This window comes from Nilaparvata lugens, chromosome 1, assembly GCF_014356525.2.
Source record: "Nilaparvata lugens isolate BPH chromosome 1, ASM1435652v1, whole genome shotgun sequence".
NCBI classification, from domain to species: Eukaryota; Metazoa; Arthropoda; class Insecta; order Hemiptera; family Delphacidae; genus Nilaparvata; species Nilaparvata lugens.
Window position 1 is genome coordinate 26,946,462 of NC_052504.1, and position 17,404 is coordinate 26,963,865.

Sequence of the window (17,404 nt, forward strand, 5' to 3'; positions counted from 1 at the left end):
TTGAATTGAGCTGGATATTGGAACAGGTCTAAGTGGATGTAGCGAGTGGGGTCAGATCGAGATATTTATTCTTTGTCCTTACCTGCTCATATATCAGCTTTTATCTGTTACCTACCTCGACTTTGGAGCGAACGCATCAATTGTACAGCAGCGGCAGCCATAGATCATATAAATTCCTACAATAGAGCTTAAAATCCGACAAGACTCTGTTCTCGAAATATATTCTGAACGATATTTGGTCCAAATACCGTATTTTAATCCTTCAGAACTTATTAGAGACACAGTCCCGTAAATTATCTACATCGGGATTTTTGCTCGACCTGTATGATTTTGTATGCTCATTCTTCACAGGTAATAATTTTAAGGTATCCGTCTTCAGTGTTTAGCGATCGCTACACTGCTTATAAAAATTTCATCACTATACAATTTGTCATTAGAAGAATCAAGGGTGAGCGAGCGTTTAGGCCTCCCGCGATTCCGACAATTGTATTGAATCTTGTAGTGAATCAATCAGTCTGGTGTACATTCAGCGTCCACGCACGCAATTACAAAATTTATAGCCGCTACACCATTGACTCAGTACAAGATTCACTCTACATGTGTGAAGCCATCAAATACCGCTCCACATGATTCGCCGGCCCAACGTGAGGCATTTAAATACAGCATTACATCACCCTACGTGTGTTGTCCTATCCTTGGAGGTGAGAGTGACTCCCCCAGGAAGAGCTCCACAATATATATATATATATATCTCAGGGCATAAGGTTCGGCCTCTGATGGAAATAGATAAATCAAATTTATCCAGTGAACAAGAGCTACATTATCATTACAAATTATTAAATAGAATCAATGATTGAGTGAGCGTTTGTATTACAAGATTAAAATTTAATATTCATTTAATTTGTGTACCTTGGATATGTAAAATTGACTTATTCTTATTTAATAAAATATTTCTTTACCTTCTTAAGACTTGCACAAGTTTTGTATTAATTTTTAATATTTATAACCTTTCCGACGAGCTAGCTTTTATATTTATTTCACTCGAAGCACTGAGGGCGCCCTAACTTATATATTTCGATGATATATCACTCACGTGCTGAATTTTTATAAGCTGTTGGCGGCGATCCGAATTTCCTTGTAGTCCTGGATTTTTGGTGGCCGAAGTCGTCTTCTCCAAGGGATTAAATAAATATTTGAATGACTTTTGCTTTAATGCAGCATCACTAAGTCTTATGGAAAATTAATAAATGAATTTAAACTTTAAGTCTTTAAAAGGTACAATGTAATAAAGGGTCTTGTGCTCTACAAATTTTAGTGTCATTCCATAGTGGTGTCTGGCAGGCAAGTGGGCAGGTTCTACTTTTATTTCTACAATTTTCATTTCCGACTTACAAATTTACATAAAATTCAAATAATTCGCTACTACGCCATTTGAAGGTTCAAATAGTCCATGCAAATCTACTAAACCATTTCTTATATCCCAGGTACGATACCTTATATTTTCTCGGACCATATCCGATACATAAACTGAGTAATAAAAATTTATAAAATCTTATCATTTATAGAAATATTTATAAATACATTTGAATCGGCTCTCTATTGCCGCCCATCGATTACTACAATTTGATTGGTTCATGCAAATCCACCACTGTATACATGCGCCTAGGAACATCCTTCTTCCTTAATACTCTAATTTATTTTTATTTGATGGTTTAAGTATATTTATTACATAATAATATATTTTTATAAGGTTTATAAGTTGTTTCTCCCTCTACAACAATTAGCCATGTGCTTTTTTAAAGTCCTCCAGTTGCATACCATTTGTTTACAATAAATTTTTGCCAAGGTGTCTGGCTAGATTTTACGTTATGCGACTTGATCGATCAATTAGGTCGCCGATCAGTAGGTATTTTAAGCCTAACCTCAAATTTTCCAATACTTTATAATATAATATAATATAAGTAGCAAATAATTTTCTTTTTCTATTCGGCTGTTCTAATTTTAGGCAAATATTATCTAATCTTTTAATAACCGTTATCGCATTTGGCGATACTAGACTAGCTATTTCACTTCAGACCTATAAAATTCTCCCAAATAGGGATTTTCTTTACTCATCAGATTTCAATATGTTACACTGTATAGATCACAAAGAAAGTGGGTTGAGAAAGTTTCTCCTGTTAGAGTTTGGAACAATACAATGATTACTACATAAGACCTAATACAATATAATAATAGAATAATAGCTACACAATAATATACAACCACTAGTATGATGTTATAAAATATCAATAACATTTATTTTGCGGTTTAAACTAGGAGAAATATCTACATTAAGATTTTGAACAGTATACAATAAATTTATTGAAAAAAAGAAGCATAGATCTATTTGTTATCAATCAGGCTAGAAAAATAATTTAAAGAAGATATAATTATCATTAATGAAATAGTTATCACATAAGAATGAATTATTTTGAGTTCATTCTCAGTCATGATTTAGTGCACTTCAATTTTCACTGGCTATTATTATGTTTGATTGGATTTTTCCATAATTTTTGTCAGAAAGTTCTCACATGAATTTGTTTTTTCAACCATTGGGTTGGCGACATCAACTGCTCCCAAATGAAAGTTAGGGAATATTAGTACAATTAGATGTTAAATACAGTGTAGTTTTAATAAAATGCATAAGTAGTCAATAGGGATATTCTGCACCTGTTTGTCTACAAGGTAAACACTCAACTCATTTCAATAACAAGCAATGGAATTCAAATTTCAAACCTTCCTCTATTTGGGAATAGATAAGAAAACTGTAGCCTTTACCCCTAGTCCAGTCAAGGAAAGTTTATAAAGGGAAAAGTTGGGAAGACAATTTTTGACCCCGCAGTTCTGTATAGAGTAGTAAGGAGGTAAACATATCAAAAGTCCCCACCCCTACCCCTGTGCTAAGGGGATGGTGGTGGTTTAAAGGTACCATTTTTTGGTTTCTCGCATAAAACTCAAAAACTATGTATCTTAAGGATGAAGTTGAAGTTGTGGAACCGCTGAGTTGACACTTGTGGCAAGTAGGGGGTGAAATTTTCATTGATGCCACAAGTGTCAACTCAGCGGTTCCACATCTTCAACAGTGGGAATAAAGATGCGCACTCTTGCTGTGTTCACCTACTAACTGGTCTAAATCAAGCTGCATAGACAAAAAACACAGACACTTCCTTCAAATGTCATTGTCAAACGATCAATTGTTGCAGCAATGAAAATTTCACCCCCTACATTGAAGCAGCTATAACAATGGAAGGAAAACTTGGAATAGTGAAATAATACACCATTCCAAAGAGAATTTGATGCTCTACAAACCTATGATAAGCATAAGTTTTAATGATGCATTATTGGAGAGTTATAAGCCCTGAAAGAGCAAAACATTGGATAAAAACCTGTTATTTTAACAATTACACACCTTCAAGAGCGAATATCTCGGGAACTGTTGGAAATATCACAAAATTCCACTGAACAAAGAGTTTAGAGAATTTATCAAGCTTCATTTTTGAATGGATAGTTATGTCGCTTGAACACATTGTTCTCAAGATATGAGCGTGGAAGCAAAACGCTGAAAAGTGCAACTTTTAAACCACCCGCATCCCCTTAGCACATGAGTTAGGAATGAGGACTTTTGATATGTTCCCCTTCTTACTAGTCTCAACATAGCTGCAAAGTCAAAAATTTTGTTTAAAATATTCCCACCAAATTCCATTGTCAATTGGTCTATTGTTGCAAAAATGGATATTTCACACTCAACACTAAAGCTGCTTTTGCAGGTGTAGGGAAATTCGCAAAAGTGTGAAATTATACATAAAATTGAAGATAATTTAATGCTCTATAAGCTCATAATCAACATGGATTTTTCCCATCAATTTTCAAAAAAATTTTAAGAGCAAAAATAGAGAAAATTGGTGGCGAATGTGGTTTTTTCAAAAATGTCACACCTTCAAGAGCAGATATCTCGAAAACTAGAGGAGATATAAAAAAAGATGTGGGATGAATATTGTAGGAAATTATGTATGCTTTAACTTGTTATATGACAGTCAAGTCCTTAAGATACATAGTTTTTGAGTTTTATGCGAGAAACCAAAAAATGGTACATTTAAACCACCCCCACCCCCTTAGCAAACTGGGTAGGGGTGGGGACTTTTGATATGTTTACCTCCTTACTACCCTCAACAAATCTGCGGGGTCAAAAATTGTCTTCCAAACATTTCCCTCTATACCCTTTTTTGAGCATTCATTGCCTGGGCTATATGTGATGTGAATCAAAATTAATACATATAATTTCTGAACTCACCTGATCAATTCAATGATAGGAGAAATATGTATTCTATTCAAATGTTATTCCATTAGTCTCAGAGTTCAATTTTATCATAAAATAGTTTGACCAAAAGTTTTGACCATAGTTTTATCCATTCCATTTTTGTATTGTATATTCCATATGCATCATATTGAGAGAACCATAGTGGGATTGGTTCGGTCATTTTCTCTAATCGTATCAAATGTACTATAACTATAGATTAATAATGAAAACAGCATTCGGTAACAATCAATTCGTATGTAATCATTATCATGTCCAGTATAAGTTTGAATCCAATTTCCTCCAACAATTCGGAAAACGATCAATTTCCAGCTAATTGTATAATGATTAAAATTGATGGAGACTTGAGGATGTTATTAATTTTATGTGGAGTGTAGCCCAGTCAATGAAGGTCCAAAAAAGCAGTTTCGATCCGAAAATTAAATAAAAGCTGAATCTTTTACCATCGATAGAACCCTCCCAGAGGGTCATTCTCCCAAAAGTCCCAAGAAATCCCCCTGGAGCTTTCCTCACAAGCCCCCCAAAAGTTGAAAAATGCAGGTAATCACGGAAAATCAATTATCTCTGTACCCATTGATCGGGAACAGTTCTATTATATGCCATTCGATTCGTTACATTATGGACTACAATACTAGTTTCATTCATTTTTCCAATAAAATTAACGGTTCTCTTGATAAAATAATATATATGTAAAAATTTAGGGGTTCGTGATTTGATTTTTTTGTTTTCTTCGATTAACTTCGAAGCAAATAATCTAAAGAAAATTAGACAAATAATTAATGTAGCCACATTCATTGCTAATCCATTGATGTATATTGTTATTTATTTGCGATTCGATTTGACGCTCTGGAAGGGGAAACAGTCGACGTGGTACGGCGTGGCTGACTCTCTTCACCATAGTAAACAGTAAAATACAGTAGTAGGCCTACTGCTTTCTTAGTTGCATCTTATTCTCTAACTTTGGCGCTCGAAACAATCAATTTTGTCTATTGTTTTGACATGCGATGAAACTAATTTTTCACATTTTAATTCTCTAAATTCTCTAAAATCATTTTGTTGTTATATATGTGCTAAATCATGCATTCTATGACAGGCAACCGATAAAATATTCATACTATAATATAATATAATACATATTCAAAATATGTGTGTATGATCATAATTCTATGCTAAAATTTATCATAAGTTATGAATGTCAAAAACTGAGATAAATCATAGATTACAATAGTGTTAACAGTGGCAATTTTCTGAAAAATCTTAGCATGCAGTGTTTGCTGTTTTCTACAGTTTATATTCTCCAAGCCAGGTTGATAATATACCTTCAGTTGAGCCAAATATATATATGACGGCTGAGGCATAAAAAAATTTATACATTGGGCTTGTTGAGTTGAAACTTTCTATGATTCTCTCTGTAAAGTAGCTTATCTTCCGTTCTTACTAGTTGAATCTACACTATTTAGACAGTCCAATATGAAAATTCAGTAGATTCTAAAGATGAAAGCCATGCAAACATACAAATTAAGGAAGAGTAAGCATGCATAAAAGGTAGGAAAATCATGAAAGTGTTTCACATTTACCACAAAGTACCCTACCGTATAAGATTAATTGAAAGATGATTCATCATCTTCTATTATGTTTGTTAACATATCAAATTTTTCACCTCCACTCGCATCTTGTCATTCATTACACAAGGTTGGCAGAAGCTTTTTTTTATGTCGATTAATGTTGATTGAAATTGATTTTGATTAGGGCACCAAAAGAATAGATCATTTTCTATTTGAAGCATTCAATACAAACAATTTTCATTAAATTACTATTATGATGATCATTGGAGTTTCTGCCTGTGATTGAGAGAAAGTCATTTTATGAGCCTTGAAATTCGTACCTAGAAAAAGCTGCATTATTACTAGAAATTTTGTTATTTTTACTATTTATTATAGGTACTGTACATTGATTTTTGTGATTATAGAGATCAACTACTTTATTCTGAATCACGATAAGGATAAATAGGGAAATATTGTGATATGGGGATAGCATCCATAGTTAAATCTACATAGCATCAATTTGAAAGCTCTGATAATAATGATTTGAACGGAACTGCGATTCTGGCTTGGTATTGCCTCTTCATGTTCAGTGAGAATAGAAAGCTTCAGAGTAATTCGTTCTCACTATATGTGATAATATTGGTAATATTTGGTAACATTTGTTAATTTTTGAACCGAATGTGCAACAAATTAATCTACTTTCAGCTTGAAAATGTTCAACTTATCAGGAGTACAGTGTTATCATATAGTATCTCAGGTAGGCCCACCCTTATATTCATTCCATTATCAAGTGTTTAAATTATGAAGAATGATCAAACAAGATAAAACACAATAAAAGCTATAAAGAGTGATCAAACAAGATAAAACACAAGAAAAGCTATGAAAAGAAATTTTGAATCTTCATTTTTCACAAAATAAGGATAAGATGAAGGAGTCGGACACATAATATATCATGAAACTTCGTTGAAAAACATCAATATCTGAAACTAGAGTTATCAAATTGTGTTACCTCTGACTCGTATGGAGAAGGCACACTTCAAATTAATACAATAAATTCTGTGAGCAAACAATGAAATTTTATCATGAGCATGGTTAAATCAAGAAAATTGTAATATTTTTTTAGAGTATTGAAAAGTGAAAATCTATATACAACGCATGTCAAAACAATAGACAAAATTAATTGTTTCGAGCGCCATTCATAGTGTAAATGAGATGCAATGTAGACAGCAGTATTATTCTGTTTACTATGGTGAAGGGAGTCAGCCGCGTCGGCTGTTTCCCCTTCCACAGCGTCAACTTGAATCGCAAATACATAACAATATACATCAATGGATTCGCAATGAATGTGGCTGCAATAATTATTTGTCACATTGCTCTTTAAAATTAGTTGCTTCGAAGTTAATCGAAGAAAACAAAAAAAATCAAATCGCAATCCCCCTAAACTTTTACATATATATTATTTTATCGAGGAAACTGTTTGATTTATTGAGAAAATGAATCCGACTAATATTGTAGTCTTTTATTTTGCGAATCGAATGACATATGATAGATTTTTTTCCGATTAACAGTTACAGAGATAATTGATTTCCAGTTTGCTGTTTACTATGACTAAGAGAGTCAGCCGCGCCGTTCCGCGTCGACGGTTTCCCCTTCCACGGCGTCAAATCGAATCGCAAATACATAACAATATACATTAATGGATTTGCAATGAGAGTGGCTACAATAATTATTCGGCTCATTTTTCTTTAAAACTACTTGCTTTGAAGTTAATCGAAGAAAACAAAAAAAATCAAATCGCAATCCCCCTAAATTTTTACATGTATATTATTTTATCAAGAAAACTGTTGATTTTATTGAAAAAATGAATACAAATAATAATTATTGTAGTCCATAACGTAACGAATCGAATGACATATAATAGAACTGTTCCCGATCAATGGGTACAGAGATAATTGATTTTCCGTGATTACCTGCATTTTTCAACTTTTAGGGGGGCTAGTGAGGAAAGCTCCAGGGGGATTTCTTGGGACTTTTGGGAGAATGACCCTCTGGGAGGGTTCTATCGATGGTAAAAGATTCAGCTTTTATTTAATTTTCGGATCGAAAAAACCTTTATTGACTGGGCTAGTGGGCATTGAAAAGCAGGCAGTGATTTTTTCCGGTGAGGCAGTCAGTCGCAGACAGCGGCACACTCGCAGAAACGGCCGGCCTCCACTAATCAAGAGATTGCAGGTTAATTAGGACTGTGCTCCGGTAAACAAAGTTTAATTGAGACTTGTCTCTGGAGGAGGGCGATAAAGGGCCGAAGGAATGCTCCCCACCCTCTTTCGAATGATTTATGGTTTCCACTACCCTCTTGCTTGGCAATTCACTCTCTCTCACCACTCACTCTCACTCTCTTTCTCTTTACTCTCTCTCCACTCTATCTCTCTTTTGCTGTCCCCTCGAGCCTGCCCACCGCCGCCAATTAATTTCCGAACCAGCTAATCGCAACAGAACGACCGGCCTCGCACTATAGCCGTTAGATATGATAGATTACTTATTAATTAATAAAAGGCTCCTCGTCATGACGTCCATCTTACTATTGGACTAAATTATGGAAACGGGAATTGGAGGCTATAGCGTATGGAAACATGAAGTATAATAAATAGCATTTCATAACCATTGGGGTTTTTGAAGTCAGGGTTTTGTACTGAAACCGTATAAGTACTGTACGTACATTAAATTGGAGTCAATTGGAGTAATTGACTGATTCAATTGGAGTAAAAAGATTGAAGTTAATAGGAAAACTTATTATATGACTTACGATATTGTGATGGAAAATGGTATCCTCCAATTAGAGTCAGTTACTAGAGTATGAATATTTTATAGTCAATTATTATCACGATATTCAATAGACCCCACTCATTATGAATATGAATTCTCTAGCAACGGTTCATTCATGATGAACCTTTACCAAAGATGAAGTTTTCACCAGATCATTTAGAATCTAGTAGGGCCTACTAAGACATGAAATGGAAATAAATTACAAAGCTCCATCTCATCAAACACAGCCTTCAAGTAGTTTGTCAATATTAATTGAGTAGGTTATTATAAAACGCTATGAGTGCATTATTATTAAACGCTCTGATACAAATTAATTATTATAGGTTTAGGTTATATTTGATAAGGTTTAGTCAATAGGTACGAGCCACTGATTTTCTGGTTTGATTATTACGGATGGAGGCAAGATTCTGTTAGTGACGATCTCCTCAGCTCCAAAAGTGTAACAATATTTTCGGCCATCACATTCTTCCTCCTCATGACTCATTAGCAAGCAGGCTTATCTAGGAGATCTTTCGCAGATTCGCATTGGAAAATAACTATGTATTTGCTCAAGTTTCTGTACTAGAAAATAGACGCTACAGTACTTGATTACAAAAGTGTTATGCTGAGACTTTTTAGCAACAACGGTTCAACTCAATCTTTGGACTTTGCGACAGTGAGACCATTTTTCCTTGTGCCAGATAATTCTGGGGACACAGTAGCTAAAGACCGAATCTAGCCGAAGAAGCTGAAAACTGGAATGGCCAAGCAGCAGGCTCTCGTGCCAAGAGTTACTTCTACATCCCACACCCTTGCGCTATCTACAACGATTACTGGAACAGGGCTCCTATCACGATAACGGTGCGGGAAGGGGTGGGGGATTCAATTTCAAGGTTGCGTGGGCATGGCAGTGCCGCGGCGGCCGCCATTACCTGGTCCATTAGCCGCGGGAAACAAATGACTATACAAAATGGAGTCTCACTCCGCCGGTTTCTCAGTCGCCCGGAAAATAGAACTTTTACACCACTTTCCCTTATCGGACTGTCCTCTTCCCCCGATCATCCTCGGTTGCCTTTTTATACTGTGTCCGAGTCATTTACGCCCGACGCTCCATCTCTTCTACTTCTTACTCTCCTTCAACCGCTTGCCCTCTCATCCCGGCATTCTCCTTCCTCTCCACCTACCACCTAGCAGCAAAAAGGGTAGCTATATAAACCCCACATGGACTGCAGTGCTACGGCCATCTTTCTGGATTCACTTATCAGATTCTGTAATAGGATCGAAAAAATACTGCTACTCTGACATCAACATTAAAGGATGAAATTGACTTACTAATGTTAAAGAGGAAATAAATCATTCATTCAACTTCTCAGTGATGAGCTATTAGAACTATTGGAAATATTGCTTTAGGTGAGGAGTAGGCAGGGATTCATTTTAACATTAAACAAGGTATTTGCTCCCTTCTGATGAAATGCAGATCTAATGGACCTGCTCTCTTGTTTAAGAACCTAAGCTCTGGGTGTAGGAATCACACATAAATAGAATTCTGGGAAATGTGGTAAATAGTCTGAAAAGCTCTACGCTTCCATCAACTAACAAATCGAGAGATGTATAGTTCTGAGTCAATCAAAGGTATCCATTTAAAACTTGCCTCTACTAAACTAGTTAGTAGTTCAGATGATTTTAGTAGAAGTTATCTTGCAATTGCTCTCATTGGATACTGGAAACTGGATACATTATCATAATTATCATAATCATCCAGTTATAGAATCACAGAAAAACAAACACGCTTTCTGCTTGTTTATTTAAGACATCTTCTTGATCTTTTCCCTTCAACATCAAATCGCAAAGTGAAAATGAAGTGTATTTTCTTCCATTGAACCTCTCCCGGTAGCTGCATGTTTATCCCACCTAGAAAAATTGACTTCTCATTGACTTCACCTTGGTTGGTACACTTATTTCCACCGAGCTGATACTGTTAACACCTGTCTCACAGCAACATTATGAAGACGATAATTTTGTAAGGCTACCAAAACTGATATGGGAATGTAAGGCAGAGGGAAGGAGACAAGCTGGAAGTCCGAGAAAAAGATTGTTTGATGACCTCCGGAGAAATTTGGAGTTTAAAGGGGTGGTGATCGGAGAGTGATTGGCCGTTTGGCGCAGGATCGTGATAGATGGAAATCTCTCGTAAACTCTACATCGCAAGGTAGAAGAGGCTTCGATTAAGTAAGTAATCTTGTAAACTAATATTGTATTTCAGACTAGTAACAATCCTACATGTATGGTTTTGATTAAACATTTAGCAAACTTGATGTTGATCAATTTTCAGACAAATATTAAAAGTCTATAGCCTAAATGAAAATAAAAATAAAAATGTATAAGATCTGGATCCGACTGAATTAAAACACGATTGAATTGAGAGCTACTCAGCACTTTCATTTGAAAATTAATAATCCAGACAAATGACAAAGAATTAACTTTTGCCGATGGAGTGCTAAGCCGTGGAATCTGTGAGCGCTTTTCCAAATGCCTGCCTGCTTTCTCGCTTTTATTTTTGGTCGAGTGGCGTGCCGATTAGAATTGTTTTTCCAAGATGGAGGAGACTCATGGCAGGAGGTGAGAGAGAAGAGGAGGAGAGGCAGAGAGGATCGACTGCAAGCAACTAAAATGAGCTGGCAGCAGAGAGAAAGTAGGAAAAGAACACGCTAGAGTTTCCTCACAGCTAATCATTTTCCCACTTGTGAAAATCCTCCGGAAATCTTTTTTCCATCCAAAAAGCTCGGCCGGAGGGAAAAATAAGTTTTTAAAAGACAAGGAATGCTATCCCTTCGTAGCCCTCTCCCTCTGCCCTTATCCGCTTCCCTTTGCGCTCCGAAACATCCTACTTCGTCACATGTTGGATTTCTTTTCCCGATAGATCTCAAAGTATAAAAAGCTTATCACAATCTTACGCTCCTCGTCCCGCTCCGCCTCTCAGCTCTCAACCACTCCTCAAATCTCTTCTTTGCTGCCGCTTCTTTCCCTGATATTCTGCATTATAAATCCTGCAATGGAATATTTTTACACTTCCTCAGGGCAAATAGAGCTTTCACAAGTCTTTCCCGCTTTTTTCTCATTCCTCTGCTCTTTATTTGGGATTATCATTTCAGATGCACTTTCCATCTGCGTCTATGTCATTTAGCTCATCCTCTGCGTCGCGAATAAACCGTCTTTAATCGTCTGAATTTTTCATCTATTTCCAGCAGCACTCTGCAGGTTCAACCAAACACCTTGCACGCTTATTCAAAACACTGAGACGGATGAATCAGCCTCCATGAATTAACAATGGCTCCGGCAAACGGTCTACTTTGTGGATTCTGTCATTCTATGATGTTTCACTGATGCGAACTACCATAGCCTGGAAACTGTTAGAGCTAGGTTGGTAGTTTGATATAGTAGATCAATAAAAAGCACAATATAATAAAAATTCTATTCTAGGGAAGATATTGATGTGAATCTCTGAGAAAAATTCATTCCTCAGCATAGTAAATGTATATTTACAGTCTTTAAAATCTTGGGTATGAACAGTCCAATATTCAGAATGAAGGATATTTTTCCAATATTCATTGTATGCTGAACTGTCCCAAGTAAGGGAATTCAACTGTATTATGAATCTTCTAATAACTTCAATCTAGGGTCAGTTAAGAGGCGGAATAAGAGAAAATAAATCTTAACTGACACTAGTTACTGATAATTCCCCGATCTCAGGAACCACCGGTTGAATATTGGATGCTTGCTGTTACATCACCAATTTTTTTCTGAAAAAATGGAAATAGGATGGTAATCTCCAATACAGTTTCAGCTTCCTAATTCAAGTGAAGTGTGGTTAGAAAATGAAACGAAGAATGTGCTAACTACCAGATTGTAGAGCATTACATTTACATTATCTTTAATTTCATGTATAATTTGACTATTTCACGCATTCCCATACGACTGTTGCAGCAGTTTTAGTTTTGAGTGTCTTTGTTTGGTAGGAAGTTTAGAAGCACCCCCTGTGTTTAGTTCCGTAGACGATTCAAGAGGTACTCAATATGAATGTTCATACTGAAGCACACTGCCAATAATGATGACAGAATAGTGTGATATTCGAAAAAAGTGACTTGTTGGAGATCTAGAGATTAAACCACTGCAACAGTCGTATGGGAATGTGTGAAATAGTCGAATTATACATGAAATGAAAGATAATTTGATGCTCTATCAGCTCATGAACAACACGGATTTTTTCATCAATAGTTCAAAAATTAAAAGGCGGAAATAATGAAAAAATTGGAGGGAGAAGTGTTTTTTCAAAAAATGTCTCACCTTCAAGAGCGAATATCTCAGAAACTATGAGAGATATGAAAAAAATGTAGAGAACAAAATTTGTTGGTAATTTTGTACGCTTCAATTTTGCACTGGATACAAATCTTCATAAGTTGCATAGTTTCCGAGATATTTGCGAAAAATAAAAAAATGGTACTTTCAAAGCAGAAAAGAGATTAAAATTGTGTTCCAAACTTTCCCCTCTATAATCTTTCGTTGACTGGACTAAAAGTATTTATAGTTATTATGAATAACTCGCGCTTTGCGCTCGGCAGGGGGCAGCCCCCTGCACCACCAGTTGGGTGGGTTAGCAGCCGCCGCGCTTCGCGCTCGGGCTGGGAGGTGGGCTTCGCCCGCCCAATCTCCTTTTGTGACTGTGTACGGTAGGATAGCAGCCTCCGCGCTTCGCGCTCCGGCTGGGAGGCGGGCTTCGCCCGCATAATTGCTTTTTACGACTGTACGAGGGAGGGCAGGTTAATTAGGTAAGAGGTGTTGGGGGTTGGTTAGGTAGGGTATGTCAGATAGGGTAGGTTAGTTAGTGAAGATTAGGTAGAATAGTCGACCGCAATGAACCGGAATGGTTTGCTAAAAACCGTAGAATAGGAGAAATTGCTTTGGGTCTTCACATCGTTGATTCTAGGACAAAGCAACTTTTAGCTTTTTTTACAAAAAATATTATTATTTTTGGTCGTAGAAACAAAACTCAAACTTGTATGGACTCAGTGATTCGAGTAGATTATTATAATATTTCAAAAAAAAACTTGAAATTGATGATTAAAGTTTTTTGATTTGGGGAAACTATAAGCAGGCAAACAAAGGCCAGTGACTCTCCTAAAGTTGTGCAGAATGGGCTCCGGTGACTAAACTCCGGTGTGAACGGTTGTATGCAGAAGCATATGCGCCATTACTGTAGCTCTCCTCTGAAAATAGGACAGGTTCACAGGGGCGGCGAGGGGAAAAATTTGGAAGGTCTGGAGGTTTTCCCGTAGTCTCCAGTATAGTATGCAACAGATTTGGTGTTCAGTTTCCACAGTGAACTCATAGTTTTGGCTTAGAATTTTTCGTATTTGGAGAAACTTCAAATTTTCGATGAAAACTCAATTTCCCGGGTCGCCATTTGAATTTGATCGTAATCGAACAATGGATATAGGCTTATCTCTGGGAGCTGAACAAAAAAGCTTCCATTGAATTTTCTGTGCGAGGCTTATTTAAATGTGTCGAAAAAATTTGGAGGGCTCTAGGGGGCCAGGAGGGTAAAATTTTCGTGATTTGGAGGTTTTCCCATAGCCTCCAGTGTGTTCTCTAACTGATTTCGAGGTTGGTTCTCCGAGACAATTAGCCGTATTGGCTGAGAATTTTCCGTAATTTTTTGTCTTTTGCAGCTTTAATATAATAGGCTAAGATACAGAATTAATAATATATTGTCAAATCCCAGCCTCTTGTTGAAGCGTCATGTGTCATAATCTTACTCCAAGGGGGGGGACACGGAAATATATAACTTGAATTGTATGACAAGGAACTAGGATTATAATCGTTTAACCATAAGTACGGTTGCCTCGTATGGTAGGTCTTACCTTGTGTTGGCGAATGTTGCAGCCTATTTTGTTCCGTAGAGAGGGGAGGACGTACAGTAAAAAAGTAATTGATAGTTCAAATGGTCAGATTAAATAGAATAATTGAACAATTATAGTACTTGAGGTTATGATTTAACGATGGGTAGTTGTAGGTTAGGTTGACCAACCTTTGTTTAATCGGATTGTCGATATCACTTAAATCAGAGTATCTAAGCAGAATGACTGGTGTATGGATGGAAGAAATTGAAAAAGTTAACTTGCTCAATAGAGGGTTTGGCGGTCTACAAAGGTAGCCGAAGTAAGGGACCTGAGTTTCTAACTTAATGCTGTAGGTGGTTATAATATGGTGAGGTGGAATTAAATTCAATTTAATAATAAAATGCAGTTCAACTTGAACCTGCTGAGTGTAAATTATGCTGTCACTAGGATCAGACAGAGATAGTAATTTTGGAGTGAACCTTTTCTCCAAATGATGACTAATATATCCAGAATCCAATAATTGTGCTGTAATTTGGAAAGATATTAGACCGCATGAAACAACAGACAGAATGGCAAATCCATGCGAACCAGGCCTCTGATAAGTACTATAGGTTGTATGAAGGCAAAGTGCTGAACCAAAATAGTAAATATTTTGAGTACCGAGTTTAATTCTAATGTTGTCTAAACGATCTACTACCTCTCTTTGCGACGTTGATCGGCTAATGATGTAGGATTCACTTCACCTCGGTGGGGTAGGCTAGTGGAAGTCGATTTATTATTTGATTCTGCGGGATACTCTCAAGGACAGAATTTATTACTTGATAAGAAAATCGACCACCATTTACCACCAGAAGAAATAATAGTCTAATGATAGATACTATACTCGCTAATGTCTGACTATTGCAGAACAGGATGTATCCTGAATGATCAATGTGTGTCAGTCGAGAAAGAACGAATCTGGAGGTATAATGAAGTAAACCCAGTTTAATAAAATGGTAAAATGGATATATTCTGAAGGATATACTTTTACAACAAATATTGAATAAATTAATGAACAGATTATGTAAATTATAGCTTTCAATAGATACAGAATTTTTTTTTTATCCCATTGCAATCTAGTCTAAAAAGACTAATGAGCAATTTTTTCCTAATATAATAACGGGTTAAATATTAATAAGATAGGTAGTTCTCACCAGGACTACTACTTCTAGCAACTAACTTGGAATTAACATTAGATAATAATAGTAATATATATAAATAAAGTATACACATTCACACTATCAACACTGCTCTGCTTTTGACACTTTCACTCCACAGCACCACACAACTCGAAGGGTTTGGTCCGCTTCAATCTGCGCAGCATATGTGTGTTGTCAAGTAGCTGAGCGACTTCTTCATTTTCATGCCGTTCAATCCTGTCTGTATGCTTGCGTGCGAAGCGCCCAATCTCTGTTGCAACGAACTCCACCTCCAGGTCTCTGTGAATGTCGGCGTTTCGGCTGAATCTTGGAGCATCGACAATGTTACTCAAAACTTTGTTCTGGAATCGTTGGATTACATCGACGTTGCTCTTGCTGGCACAGCCCCAGAGCTGGATTCCATACATCCATATTGGTTTCAGGATTTGTTTGTAGATGAGGATCTTGTTGTAAGTTGAAAGAGCAGAATTTCGGCCTATCAACCAGTATATTTTTCTATATCTGATACCTAGTTCTTCTCTCTTCTTCTTCACATATGCTTTCCAACGCAGCCTTGCATCCAGAGTCATGCCTAGGTATTTGGCCTCGTTAGCAAATGGAACAGGTTTCCATTGATGGCTAGGGGAATTTGCTCACATTTTCTGTTTGTGAAGTTGACTTGAACAGACTTGGTCTCATTCACTTTGATTTTCCACAGTTTAGCCCAACTGGAGATTTCATCAGCCGCATCTTGAAGTTTCCTCATAGATTCCTGACTGTTGTCGCCCAGAGTTAGTACAGCTGTGTCATCAGCAAATGTTGCCACTGTATCATTTTCCAACTCAGGTAGATCGCTAGTAAACAGTAGATATAGAATTGGCCAAGAACACTACCTTGAGGTACTCCTGCTCCAATTTCTTTTAGCTCTGAATAGGCGTCTTCCTGCTTGACTCTGAAATATCTTCCACTAAATATGACTCCAATATTTCAGTGTATTCAATGGAAGCATAGTTCTTAATTTTGCTAATAGGCCTCTATGCCACACCTTATCAAATGCTTGGGCAACATCCAGGAATACTGCACTACAAATTTTCTTCTCTTCAAGAGCCATCTCAATTAAATTGGTGATTCTGTGGACTTGCTCTATGGTGGTGTGTTTCTCTCTAAATCCAAATTGATGTTTTGGTATCAACTTCTTACTCTCTATAATTGGCTTTAATCTTTTCAAGAGCAGTTTTTCAAATAGTTTTGAGATTACAGGTAAGAGAGATATTGGCCTGTAAGATGTAACATCATGTGGTGCTTTTCCAGGCTTTAAAATCATTATGACTTCTGCAACTTTCCAGTAATCTGGGACATATCTCAGCCTAAAAGATGTATTTATGAGGAATGTAAGCTTCAAGAAAGCCTTCCTTGGAAGCTGTTTCAATACATCTCCAGTTATGAGATCAAACCCTGGTGCCTTCCTGGTTTTGATGCTACTATTGATCATATTTTCCACTTCAATTACAGTGACTGGTGTGATCCTCGCTGATTCTTGAACAGTATGTGGAAGATGTTCATCATCATAGCTGTCATCAGTTTTGAAGATGTTCTCCAGATGATTTGCAAACCTAGTGATTTTTG

General features: G+C 36.6%; 1 protein-coding gene across 1 annotated transcript in view; it reads right to left on the bottom strand.

The window, feature by feature from the left end:
• LOC120350418 (keratin, type II cytoskeletal 2 epidermal-like) overlaps positions 1 to 15,593 on the bottom strand; it is a 68,978-nt gene extending 53,385 nt beyond the window's left edge. The window contains exon 1 of the mRNA XM_039423726.1: positions 14,622 to 15,593. The gene's annotated coding sequence lies outside the window, so the exon portion shown is untranslated. The remainder of the gene's footprint in view (positions 1 to 14,621) is intronic.
• Between the last annotated feature and the right edge of the window lie 1,811 nt (positions 15,594 to 17,404).